The sequence below is a fragment of the Prunus mume genome, linkage group LG4 (assembly GCF_029339155.1).
Source record: "Prunus mume cultivar Tortuosa linkage group LG4, ASM2933915v1, whole genome shotgun sequence".
NCBI lineage: Eukaryota > Viridiplantae > Streptophyta > Magnoliopsida > Rosales > Rosaceae > Prunus > Prunus mume.
Genome location: NC_142701.1, coordinates 26807032 through 26819647, shown reverse-complemented (window position 1 = coordinate 26819647; position 12616 = coordinate 26807032). Strand labels below are relative to the sequence as shown.

Here is a 12616-nt window from a genome sequence, read left to right as displayed (position 1 = left end):
ATCCGAGAAATGCCGACATGGCAGAGGCATTCAAAATCGACCGCTCCAATCCACTCCTTATTATGCCCAAGCCAATGGACAGGAATCAAGCAACAAAGTGATCATCAACATTATCGTGAAAATGCTTGAGAAGAATCAAACAATGGCATGAGAAGTCACGAAACTCGGGCATATAGAACTTCAAAAGAGAAGCAACGGCATGACTCCTATGCGTTAACCTACGGTCATGATGCAATGCTGCCTATGGAGATAGCTGTTCATCCCTCGTAATTGCTCACCAACATGACTTAGTAGGAGAAGACTACCCCGTGCCATGCTCGAACTGGAGGATTGGATGCAAGCGGATTGACACTCTCAACAAACTCCCGGGAAAACAGGGGTATCAAGGGCCTACAACAAGAGAGTCGTGACAAGAGTTTTGAAGAAGGGGAGATAGTCTGAAAGGCTTCGCTTCTCGGAACCCATGTGGTGGTTATGGAAAATGGTCAGCCTACATGGGAAGGCCCTTTCATAATCAATCAGATCCTGAATGGGGCATACAGGTTGCGGATAGGGATGGAGAAATTCATACTACCCAATCAATGGCAAATGGTTAAAAAGTTTTATCCAACCATGTGGGATTCGCAGTGCACAAACAGACTCGGGATAGATGCAAGATTACACTAAAAATCTTTTGATTCCTTTCAAAATTACCCTTGTTTTAGATTTACTTTGAGTTTGTCCCTTTGTTGTACTTCTACTGCTTTTCGCTAAAGGGGAATTTACCACGCGCCAATTTAATGGCTATAATCATTTAAGTCCAAACTGCTCAAAACGATTCAGACTTAAGGCATTGTTTGGGCCAAAAATTGACACACCCACCAAATAAAAGATGAAGCCCAAAACCGTAAGAGTCCAACCAAGGCTCATCAGAGCAAACAAATGATTTGGGCCTCACAGCCCAAAATAGGAAGAGGAGTCCAGAATAGGAACAATCCCACGTGGCAACCTCCGGGATAAAGGACAACCAACAAAAACAACAAAAAATAAATCAAAAACAAAAACTCAAAATGATCACTTGATCTCAAAAAACCTTCAAAACACTGAAGCAACCAAAGCTCATTGAGCCACAAACAAACAACTCAAAATCAACTGAAGCTCACTTGAATTCCAAGTGAAAACCACTTTAGATTAGAATTCCCAAGGTTCAGACTTAGAAAATAAGTCATTCAAAATGAGATTTCTCTCGTTACAAATTTGGTTTAGCAAAAAACCAAGACAGGTAGAGCTTGAGCTTTTCCCAAACATGAAAACCTCAACAAATTTTACAGTGCGATCTCTAGCCCACTGAAGTCCTCGAGAATGCCTACGCGCCTTACAGATCAAGAAGCCGCATTCTGCTTACCGTAAGCTTCAAAAAGCTTAAGGTACATTGAAGCTCTGCCAGAATCAACCTTTGGTATCGATTTATAGTTGAAGCTTAGCAATCGAGTTGCTAACGGTCCAATCCGGCCGGACATTCCCCCAAATTTGCGTCTCGGTCGGCCGGGCATTTCAGTCGGCCAGCAGTAACCTTCCATCTCGTGCAGAAATTGGAGTTCCAATCGTATCTTCATCTCTAGCATGAGTATTTATTGTTATAGTTTTGTAAAAGCGCTCAGTTCTTAAAAACATTTAAATTCCATCAACCATTCTGGCCAGAACAACCTCTTTATACTGAGATAAATTGTTAAAGTCCTCACCAGTCTGAGGCAAGAAAAGAACTTACTTGGGAGATATTCCTCACCCAAATTCACAATCGTTTGTTTGCAGAAATCAGTAACTTGGGGCGCAAGTTATCCATTCCAAACTAAGTCTGCTAGAATTTTTATTACTAGCAGTGGCACGCTCGCACACCAAAGAAAGCTGACTTGTTGACCAGTCTATGGTTCTCAAGGCAGTGGGGAACTTTGCCCTTCCATCACAGGAGTAAACGCAAAACGGGCAAACATCTTCTTCAGTCAGTAAACTTACAAAATTTGGTCCAAAACTTTTTGGTGTTTTAGTGCTCTTTCCTCTTCTAGGTTCCACTTCCTTTTCTTGGACACCAAGAGGATGGTTCATCGTGATTTCCATCATGTACTTTCCTTTTGTTTGAACAGACCTCTTTTCTTTGTAAGGAAAAATTTCCTTAAAGAAATCAGCATCAACAGATTCTATAATTGTGTTAACATGTATATCAGAAATATCAGATTTAATAACTAAAAATCTATATGCAGCACTTGTGTTAGCAAAACCTATGAAAACACAATCAATAGTTTTAGGTCCAAGTTTTACCCTTTTTGGTAAGGGTACTTGTACTTTAGCTAGGCAACCCCACACTTTCAGTGTCTTGTATGTAGAATCCGTCCTTTCCACATTTCATAAGGAGATTGTTTACTCTTCTTATGTGGAATTCTGTTCAAGATGTGATTTGCAGTAAGTAAGGCTTCACCCCACAGATTGTGTGGAAGCCCAGAGCTATTCAACATGGAATTTATCATATCCTTGAAAGTTCTATTTTTCCTTTCTGCTACACCGTTTTGTTGCGGTGTATATGGTGCAGTGGTTTGATGTATAATTCCATGAGTTGCACAAAAATCAGAAAATGCAGTGGACTCATATTCTCCACCTCTATCTGATCTAAGTACTTTCACTTTTCTATCAAGTTGATTCTCAACTTCTGCCTTGTATGTCTTAAACATCTGTAAGGCTTCATCCTTGCTATGTATTAAGTATACATAACAATACTTACTGCAATCATCTATAAATGTTATATAATAATTTTTCCCACCACGAGTTGGTGTAGATTTAAAGTCACAAGGGTCACTATGAATTAATCAAAGTAATTCATTTGATCTTCCTTGAACAGATTTAAAGGTTTGCCTAGAAAACTTGGATTCTGTACAAGTTTCACACTTATTATCAAAGTCAATATCAAATTTAGGCAATAAACCTAGATGCATCATTCTATGCGTAGATTGATAATTTACATGACCTAATCTAGCATGCCAAATATTAGACGACTCAGCAAAGTAAACGGAAACCTTATTTATATTATTATTAAAAGCATCATTGCCAATTACATTGAGTTTGAACAAGCCATCAGCAAGGTAACCCTTTCCTACAAACAGCCCTCCTTTGGTTAGGATGAACTTGTCAGATTCAAATACAAGTTTGAAACCTTCTTACTAAGAATTGGGCCAGACACTAAGTTCTTCCTAATTTCAGGAACATGTAGCACATCCAAAAGGGTTAAAACCTTCCTGTAGTGAACTTCAAGACACTGCCTTTGCCTTCAATGCAGATGCAGAGGCATTTCCCATGTATAGTTTCTCACCACTGCATTCTGTTCGAATCGGTGAACAAATTTCTGTCACCACAAATGTGCCTAGTAGCACCTGTATCAACCCACAGTCCTTAGTATCGAAACCAGATTAGTTTCACACACTACAACCACAAAATGTTCATTAACTTCAGTCACATTGGCTTGAGGATTAGTTGGATTTTGGTCTCTTCGGTGGCGGCAATCTTGTGCTTTATGCCCTGGTTTTCCACATACCCAGCAAGCACCTTTGATTTTCTTGAAATCCTTGCCTTTTGGTGCATGAGTTTTGCCATAGTTCTTTGCAACTTTCTTGCCCTTGTTATTCTGGAATTTTGGCTTTGATGTCTCAACGACATTGGCTTTGGCTTCCATGACAGGCACTTCACCCTTGTCACCTTTCCTGTGATCCTCCTCAACTCGAAGCCTCAAAATCAGATCCTCCATAGACATCTCTCTGCGCTTGTGCTTCAAGTAAATTTTGAAGTCTTTCCATGATGGAGGCAGTTTCTCTATGATTGCTCCAACCTGGAAGTGTTCATTAATAGAGCACCCCTCTGCAAGCAAATCATGGATCAGAATTTGAAGTTCTTCAACCTGTTTAATAACAGTCTTCGAATCAACCATGGCATACTTGAGAAATTTGCCAATCACGAACTTTTTGGCACCAAGCATCTTCTGTTTTGTATTTTTTCTCAAGTAATTCCCAAACTTCCTTTGCAGAATTGTATGACAAATAAATGTCATACAGTAGTCATCAAGCCTGTTAAGGATGTAGTTTCGCACAGAAATCGATTGTTTCAAGCCTCAATGGTCATCATTGTTTCCTTAGACATTGGATTTTCTCCTGATTTGGGAGCCTCCTCTCTGACAACATGTGCCAGATTCATGGTTGTGAGATAAAACAGATCTTCTGTTGCCATCTCTTGAAGTCAATTCCTTTGAACTTCTCAGGCTTCTCGTCATGAGGATTCTTAGTCACCCCGTTCACAGTCACTGATGATTGTGAATCCATAAATTTACTGTCTTTAGAATGTTGGAAAAACAATTATCAACGACTGATTAAAACAATTATATAAACAGAATTTATAACAATCTGTAACACATAATATAGTATATAAACAATAAATAAAACTGACTTGAATTCGATATAGAGGCTTGCAGATTTGATGCAATGTCCTAAAGACAGTAATTTCACCCTTTCTCGGTGCTTGAAGTTCTACAGGTGACGCCTCCAGGATTCAACTATCTGTATTCTAAGCCCTAGCACTCGGACTTAGAATCTGGCGAACGTTGTTTGTTTTCCTCTCAGACAATATGAAATGCTTGTAGAATGCTTTTTTCTGTTTTGAACGTATGAGGCCTTGTTTGATTTAAATAAACTTCTGAAACCTTATCAGAAGAGTCACATAACTGTTAGAAAACAGTTAATAAAACTAATCCGAATTAATAAAAAATTATTAATTCGAAACCAAAAAATAATTTTAAATCTGAAAGTGCCCCAAGGCCCAAGGCCCATCTTTTTTACCATTAAATATTATATATTTTTATATAATATTCAAAGCCCAAATTGATTTTGAAGCCCAAATTGCTTCACTTGGCCTACTTCCATTTACTAAGTGTGGCACTTCCACACTTATAAGGACCTCACTCTTTCTACTTTCTATCAATGTGAGACAAAGTTCTTGAATTTCATTCAAACTTCCAACAACAAGTTCAATGTTAATGTTAGGGGTGGGCATCTAAAACCAAAATACCGAAACCATACACTAATCATACCGTACCATACTGATTTCATACCGTTTCATTTAGAATGGGGAGATAATCGGTTTCATACCTTACCATATTAATAAAGTATGGTAGCGGTATCAAGTATTTGGTACCGGTCAATATCTTACCGTACCGAATACTGAAATATAATTTTTTTACTCTATATACTCATATTCTCTCCTCATATCAGCCCCTATTCTTTTTTCTGTTTTAAAATTAAATGCCAACATTCCAACACATTTTCTATGTTATTATTATTCTTCTTCTCTTCAATTCAACCCAAACACAATGCCACAGCAAGGGACTTTGACCTGGGAATTCAACTGGGAAAGTACATTTGACCAAGAACATGACACAAGCCCAATTCTCATAACAGCAATTCATGAAGTGGGTGAGGTTTGTTGGAAGGCTGAGGCACTCTGTGTTCAAGACAGCCAAAAATAAGCTCTTCCCTTCTTACTCTGCATGTGGCTAAGAACCGTGCTGCTGGAGACTTCACAACCATTCAGGACGCCATTGACTCTCTCCCATTCATCAATCTCTTGAGAGTGGTCATCAGAGTCCATGCAGGGGTCTACACGTGAGTGTCTTGTTCCTTGTGATCAGAATTCAGATCACTCTTGGACTAAGTCTCTGTCTTTGACCAAGAAATGCTCTTTTCTTCATGAATTGTCCTATGCTCTGTCTTTCATTGTTGTTATGTGGTAATTTCTGAAGCTGTGAAATGTTAAATGTTGTTATTGGTTCATTTTTTAGTTATGTCATTTTGGTACCGAAATGGTACCGATACCATACGATACCGATTTGGCACGATTGAAATTTAGCGAACGATAATCCCATACCGTACAATACCGATTTTAATTTTCAGTATCGGTAGCGGTCCAAGCTCAATACCGTATTGTACCTTACCATGCCCAACCCTAGTTAATGTACATGCTTTTTCTGTCCCAAGTTTTAATTTAGGGTTAAACAAGGGAGCTGATTTTTCAACTCCCCTTTTCTCCACTTACACTCTCTTTTATTTTTTAAGTACTTTTTATTTATTTTTTATTTATTTATTTTTTGTTCTTACTCTTTCCTATTCTACCATTACCCTAGATTAATTTCTTTGCTCTTGGGAAATGTGTATGCTCTTGTATGATTGAATTTTCTTAGCCACCAAACATGTTTTTTTTTTGGCAACTCATGTTGTATTAAATCTTCTTTTGTATTTGTTATTGAAGTTGTAATTTTAATTTGAGTTCTAGTATTGAGTATATGAAGATTTTGTTCAATTTAGTTACTCTTTCTTTGTGGCCATCTTGGCTATCTATGTATTTTATTGTCTTTTGTATTAAAATTTGTTTCCTTTTCCCAACAACAACAAAAAACAACTCTGTTTGCAAGGTTTATTACTGGGACATGAGTTTTTGCAGTAGGTGCACCATATAATTTTACATAGACAAATATTGTGATATTCTGTTCCTAAATTAATATTCAATTCTTAAATTATTCAAGTAAAAGATAATTTTACCCTGAGAGTATTTTAATGGGTTTAAAATTGACTTTTCATTTGGGAAATAATTTCGGGGAATTGAGTAGGCGTAGAGCACGTCAATACGAGTTCGTAGAAATGCAGTAGGCTCGAATTGGAGTTTTAACAAAGAAGTTACGATCAACGAAGGGCAGTGGCACAATCGTAAATTTTACAAAGTTGGGTTTTAAAATCAGAGCAGCTCTCTTTCTCCTCATTTCTCTCTCCCAGATACACTCTCTCTCTCTCTTCGCTTCGACGTCAGAATTTCAGACGGCCATTGCGTCGCCGTCCGGCCACCAAATCCGACTCCACCACCATCAAAATTTTTGTCTCTCTTCCCTTTTCAAAACCCACTACCTTTTGGAGATCAAAACCATCGATTTAGGGCTTCGGGTTTTCGAAACCATCTATTTAGGGCTTGGTTTAAGCAAAATCCAAGCCTTGTTTTGGAGCCACGACTGCCGTCTGTTCCAGACGTTGAGCCGACCAGCCGTGTTATCACATCCAAAACACTCCCCTACCTCTCATCTGTATTTTCCCTCAAAGACCCGACCCTAATTCCAAGTGGAAATCGTCGAATCGAAACCAAAACTTCTTAGGTTTTTCCGTGAGAAAACCGGTCATTCGAGACTCTTAATGGCCAAATTGGTCTTCGACGCAGGTATGAAACTTACTCCTCTTGATGTGCTTGATCGTTGGGTATAGGTCTTGACCGGTGGTTTAGAGGTTTTCCGATCGCCAAAAATTACTCAAGCCACCAACACGCTGTCGGCGTGTGTGGCGGCGCGTGGGCCATGGTTGGGTGGCCCATTTGGTTCTAAAATGTTGCCCATGTCATCTTGAGCACGACAATATGCTCATATTCGAATTTGGTTATCGTTTGACGGTCGAACGGATTTTTACATATTAGGCGATATTCGGGTTCGATATGTTTGGATTGACTCCATTTTCAAATACGTTGATCTGGGAACCTCTAGGATCGTGTAGGAACTCATGGATCGAGAATCGAAGTCCCGGATACTCCGAATCAATGATTCAAAGATTACGAAAACAAGGACCATCCGATCGTGCGATCGAGAGCGATCCGACCTCTTTATATGGACCAAACTTGTAGGACATGTTTAGTAAACTTTGTTGAACCAGTAGGAACTTTCGGATTATTAACTAGAGGTCGTGGACCCCACAGGGGACCGGGTTGACCAATATAAGAATTTAATTGTATATGTAATCTCTGGTCTTTTCAGACCATTCCAACTATCAGAACTGTTGAAAATGGGCCTAAGAACTTTCTTAAGTTACGTACACGCACTTTAAGGTCGGGGGTCAGGGTTTCGATTAAATATTTGTGGTTGAGCTATTTTATTAATTAAATATTTTAATCACTTAAATAGGTACTCGGGCTCCACGAAACCCTGCAGGAAGGACCCCGAAGAGTCAGGCTAGCTCGGACACACAGTGAGTGGACATTTGTTTTATAAATGAATTTTATGCAGTAAAAGTTTTATTAATTAAATCATGAATGAATTATTTATGGTTTTTGCTTTCTAAGCATATAGTTTGAGTTCAAATACTTTTATAAACCACCATAGGTACCCAAAATGTTTCCTTCGAATAAACTGTTGCCTTCGAATATAATGATGTCCATGGACATCCTAGTTGCCTTCGGTTGAGTCAGCGCGCGTTTGAAATTTGCCCCACAAGTCCTAGGGATACCCGGACAGTGAGAAGCAAGGAATACGGCTTAGGTTGACCAAGGGTCTCCTAAGTTGTGTGAGGAATGCGGATTAGGTTAACTTTGTCTTTCCGAGTTTTGTGACGAGGTGTCACTTAGGTGACACTTAGAATTGACGGTATAATGTGGGTAATAAATAGAAAAATCATGGAATTGACGGATTTATGAAGGGTACATCTAGGTAAAAAGGAATTATTATTTTCAATGCTTTCAAATGGTTTTGATGAATTGATGGAATGCATGAACGGTTATATGAATATAAATATGCATGCTTGATTTTTGTACGAATATAGAACATGGATTCAATGAATTTTCAAATGGTTTTAACAGTGGGGGTTAGTATGTTGATATATTTTGCAAAACTTTCTTTTGTCCACTCAAGCTTTTAATGTTTTGCGCCCCCGGGCAATAATCGAGTATCGGAGCACCACCACCAGACATTCATCACCCACCACTCATCTACTTCCATTATGTAGGATATTCTACTGTAACCGTACTATTTTTGTAAATTAAATTAATTAGTAGGCTCTGATATTGCCCTAGGATTTCTATAAGGCCTAAGGCCACACAGACTTGCTGTTGAATTGTGTGTGCTCTAACATTGTGCATGTTGAACGCTTATGGATATATGAATTGCATTTTGTACATGTGTAAATTTTGGGAAACGAGCAATTTCGAGGGGAGACTCTGCCAATTTTTAGGCAAAAGTCAAACATGAACAGAATGTTTGAGTTTTAGTTTAAAGGGCAATTTAGTCAAGTGTGCCCAGCACCTTCCAAGTGTTGGACACGCACATGGTTCGACACAGAATCCAAAGTGTAATTTGGGTCGGGTCTTGTCAAATATATAGTGTTAATTATTTCTTACTCAATTAGTGCATTACATTGCTAGCTAATAAAGCTCGAAGAAAAGACAATGAAAAAAAAAATGAAGTAAAAAGAAATTAATGTAGAGTAACCGTAGAATAGGAAAGAGAAAGAACAAAATTTATTAAAAAATATTAAAAAGTAAAAAGGAGTGTAAGTAGAGAAAAGAGGAGGGGAAAAGTCAGCTCACTTAAATAATTAACTAATTAAATGGGAACTTGACATATTGTGGTTGTACCAATTGATCAACTATATATTTAGAATTCTCTCTTAGTCTTCAAGTAGGTTAAGAATTCTTGAATCCTATATACAAGAGGTTGATCACTACATTGCTTATAAGAATAATCTGAATTACTAGATAGATTGAGTATATATACTCAGAAGACTAAAGCTAACACAGATAACTGCATTGCTTAAGAACTAAGCAACCCCCTTAACAATTGACTAACTGCTTAATAGAACAACTGACTGGCACATGAGTAGCATGTGAACAAATGGTCTACACTTGAAGCTGCCTACCTCTAATTTTAGATCTCCCCCTTCTACCCTAGCTGGCGCAGGGGAGGGAGGAGGAAAGACGTCGACCACCACACTTTTATTATAGTGTGACATCTACAGTTGAAGATTCCGGCCTGTACTTTTAGCACTCCTCATTTATACCCTTTGCCATTCAAATATACTTTACAATTTGTTTGGTGTTAATGGTGATGAAATGCATAAAACTCTAGCCTTTGAAAACTGAAAGTGTTTGGCTGTCCTAGACATGTGACGGTCATCTAGTTTTCATCCTGGTAAAAAGAATTCTACTTTTCTTTCAATTCTGCACTGCTTAAAAAGAAACAAAAAAGCTAGAGGCATTGTCTTTTTAATCGTTCTTTTGCCAGGGCATATGATTCCATTCTTTGTTAATGAACTGTAACCATAGCCTGAGAGTGCTTCTTTTGGAATCCACTTTCAATGCTTAGCATATTGGAATGCGATCTTGATCAAAACTTCACTACAAACTTTTTGGCAGACGGAACATATATTGTGAAACATTATATATAATAACAATAATGCTATTTGTACCACTTTTATTGACCACCTCTCTAATAGAGGTGGGTCCACTAGTGCATGCGAGACTCATTTGTATTAGAGAGAGGTGGGTCCACTAGTGCATGCGAGACTCATTTGTATTAGAGAGGGAGTCAGCAAAGTGGTCGGTAAAAACAGTACAAAAAACAATATCCATATAATAATAGGTTAAATTGTTGAGAGCGGCAAAAGTGGAAGAATAATGCCATTGCCAGCCGGAGACTTTATTCGAAGGGCATGGAAGCATTCTTGCTGGAGAGATATATAAAGCAATCTTAATTATCAATATGCTTGACAAATCCCTAAACGTAAGTTAATTTGAATGTCCCCTTTAAGCAGAGCATGCTAATTAAGTTACTTGGATTTGTTAATTAATTCATTAAATTAATTATGTACCCATATTTAATTAATTGTAGAGCTAATGATTGGAAACACTTGCTAATTAATCCATTTGTTTAAATTAAATTAAATTATGTATGTGAATGATTGAAAAGGTAGTTGTTGACATAATAAATAAAGTCACCTCATGCATTTACAACATCCACATGCAATTCGCTTTCAAAACATTTCAACACAACATCTAAAGCGGCTCACAATATGAAGTCCCTCTCTTCCTTCCAATTATGTGTTCCTCGAAATAACTAAAATTACCTAACCGCATGACCTCTCTCTTTATACCCTTTCATGCAACTAAACGTAAGCCACAAGCACCCATGTTAGGTATAACTCAGTCAGTTGAGCTCTTTTACTTCCACTTATATGAGCAGAGGTTCGAAGCCCAATCAAATAAAACAAACGTAAGCCACAAGCACAACATACACAAGTACCCCTAAACAAATTCACACACATTCCTTTCCCTACCACTACTCTCTCTCTCTCTCTCTCTCTCTCTCTCAAACTCCAGCCCTTACATTCCTTTCCCCACCCAGTACTCTCTCTCTCTCTCTCTCAAACCCCAGCTGTATTTTCACTCAATATTTCCGGAAGTTAATGGCATTGCATCCACATCAAACACTTGTTTTGATCATGCTTTTGATTTGGTCTTCAAACAGTGTCATGACCACTTCTGATCATGAAAACCAAAATGATCATCATCAACAAACACTGGTATCTCAGAAGCAAGAAGTTGATACGGGAATAAAATGCGGATCATGCCCTTGTGTGAACCCATGTGAGCAGCAGCAGGTGCTTCCACCTCCGCCACCGCCGCCTCCTTGTCCTCCTCCTCCTCCTCCAAAGGCTCCAACAACAACAACTCAAGATTGCCCGCCAAACCCATATGTCACGCCAAACCCATATGTACCGCCACCTCCTCCAAGGTTTGTTTACGTGACAGGTCTGCCAGGGGATGTGTATCAGTACCAAACAGATGCATATGCATATTACTCACCTGCTCCACGTCATCTCTATAACTTGGGGCTGCTGCTTTTGGTGACATTAATTTGGCCAGTGTTTCAATATATATTACTTCTATAAGTGCTTATGATATGAAGGCTGCCTAATTCGATCCAATTATATATTAATTAGGTCTGTTGTTAGAGATTATGCTGTTATTAGTAACTACTGTTGCTCTAATTCTCTTGTCTTCTTCATTTCTATATATCTTATATTCCGCTTCTACTGCCCAAATTAATAATTAATTTTTTTTTTCTGAATTACTGTTTAATTACTGTCCATCCAACTTCCTCTCTTTAGATTAAACATTTATTAGTAGAACTTTTTTATCTTTAGATAACTAGCTAATATGTTTTCTAAAACGCTTTGTAATTTAAAAGATTTACTTTATAGTAGTTTATTTTCATGATAATAAATTGTGGTTTATTGGAAATTAGTCAAGTATAATATTCTTTTTTTTAATAATTAATTTAGACACATTAATTAGTTGTCCCACTTAAACTTTTCTAGCTATATTGCAATAGTTGTGCTTTTATTAAAGAGTTAATTACACTAAAACTCATGAGTTTTTTAGTGTTTTCACAAAATTTATTGAGATTTCATAAATTACACGAATATTCTCTGAGATTTTAAATTATTTTCACAAAAGTGTTTGTCCAAAAATTGATGATTTCATATATAAAAAAAAACCTATGCAAATGACAAATTAACCTCTATGAATGTATGTGTAATCTAATCTCAAAGGTTAACTTTGTCATTTAGATAATATTTTTTTGGGGGCTGATTTTTCCATTTCTTTTTTATCCACTTACACTTCCTTGTATGTTATAATAAAAAGTATTAAAAAGCAAAAAGGAGTGAGAAAATCATCACCATTTTTTATATATAAAATCATCAATCTTTGGACAAAAAATCAACGAAAGGATTTTGTAAAACAATTT

At 37.5% G+C, this 12616-nt stretch overlaps 1 pseudogene; it reads right to left on the bottom strand.

The window, feature by feature from the left end:
* Nucleotides 1-3275: 3275 nt before the first annotated feature.
* Nucleotides 3276-4337, bottom strand: LOC148918297 (uncharacterized; annotated as a pseudogene).
* Between the last annotated feature and the right edge of the window lie 8279 nt (nucleotides 4338-12616).